We start from the raw sequence: 1,746 nt of genomic DNA, 5'->3' as shown, positions 1-1,746 counted from the left end.
CACAAAGATTCCCATTTTCCCCAGTACCAAACCAACTGCAAGATTTTCTACTTTGCTGGGGGATAAAGAAGAAACCTCCTAAAGGTGGGGTAAAGTACGTGATTCTCAAAGACAGATAACGGTTATTAAACATTTTTCTAATGGACAATAGGGGTCCTGTTTATGGAGATACAGACCTTATTGGGCTATAGTAGAATAGTAAAAATGGGCAAGTTCTAGAAGTTGTGTTTAATTTCGTTCATGGCAGCAGAGATCTTATGATAAATATGATGCTTTTTCTTTCAGGGGACATGTTCTTCCTGGGAGAGGTCTCCACACCAACCTGAGAAATATTCCTAAAGAGCAAAGCCCACAAGGCAAAAAGGTGAGTGCTGCTCCTTGGTCTGTTTTGTCTCTCTCCTTTTGAGCTTAAACTCTGCACGGGCTCCTAGGAGTGGAGCGGTTTTGTCTGTTTTCCTTTGGGAAGTGCAAACACTGCAGCTTTGCTCAGCGGGATGGTTGCTGGGTCTGCTGCTGGCCAAGAAACCAGCATGGTGGCCTCTGTGGAGGAGATGGCTCATGATGACTAACTCAGCTGTGAAGTGTTGTGGCTGGTCTGTGAGGCTGCGGCTGCTCCGAGCTCAATTATAAAGTGGGTAAATCACAGCATCCCTTCAAACTGCAAAAAGCTGCTTTTTGGTTCTTTTCTGTCCTGCAGACCAGGGGCCTCCTGGGGAGGGAGAGATTGAGAGATCGGGCTCTCTTGAGCTTTGGTTTTGATTTGCTTTGAGGTTAAGGTTAAAGATGACACCCTGCGACAGTCTCTTTGTTTAGTGGGTGTTGAAAGGTATTGTTTTGCACTCGGGTGCGTTTCTGGGAAAAGCACTGCTATTGTTTGGTTTGCTGTCTCAACTGCCCCTTGGTAAAAATCAAACCAGTGGAAATCAGTGACAAGGATTGTACTGGGATTGTGTGGCGAGGTTTTGGTAGTGGGGGGTGGCTTCTGTGAGAAGCTGCTAGAAGCTTCTCCCATGTTTGACGGAGGCAATGCCACCAGCTCCAAGATGGACCCACCAAGGCTGAGCCCATGAGTGGTGGTGGTATCACCTCTGTGACAACACATTTAAGAAGGGGAAAAAAATGTTGCACGACAGCAGCCAGAGAGGAGTGAGAAAATGTATGAAACTGCTCTGCAGACACCCAGGTCAATGGGAGGAGATGCTCCAGGTGCTGGAGCAGAGATTCTCCTGCAGCCCATGGCGAAGACCATGGTGAGGCAGGCTGTCCCCTGCAGCCCATGAAAGTCCATGGTGGAGCAGATATCCACCTACAGCCCAGGGAGGACCCCACGCCGGGGCAGGAGGATGCCTGGAAGGAGACCCTGTGGAGAGCTCGCATTGGAGCAGGCTCCTGGCAGGACTTGTGCCGCATGGAGAGATGAGTCCATGCTGGAGGGGGTTTTCTGGCAGGACTTGTGATCCCATGCAGTTCCTGAAGGACTGTATCCCATGGGAGGGACCCCAGGCTGGAGCAGGAGATCTGAGAACATTACTATAAAGGCCCAGTCCAAGGAAAATTCTGATGTCCTACTTAAGAGAAAGGTATTAAACTGAAGAGTTTAATGACTGTATTGCTTCAGTCCTCATGAAAATGTCCAATTGTAATTAGGCAGCAGAACAAAGATGGCTGATATCTTGGACTAGGATGTGAAATGAACAGGCCAGAGGAAAGTTAACCCAATTCAAGATTTCCACATCAGGTGGGAGT

This window comes from Calidris pugnax, unplaced genomic scaffold (assembly GCF_001431845.1).
Source record: "Calidris pugnax isolate Ruff unplaced genomic scaffold, ASM143184v1 scaffold55, whole genome shotgun sequence".
In the NCBI taxonomy this organism is placed as follows: Eukaryota; Metazoa; Chordata; class Aves; order Charadriiformes; family Scolopacidae; genus Calidris; species Calidris pugnax.
Note: the sequence above shows the minus strand (reverse complement) of the source record.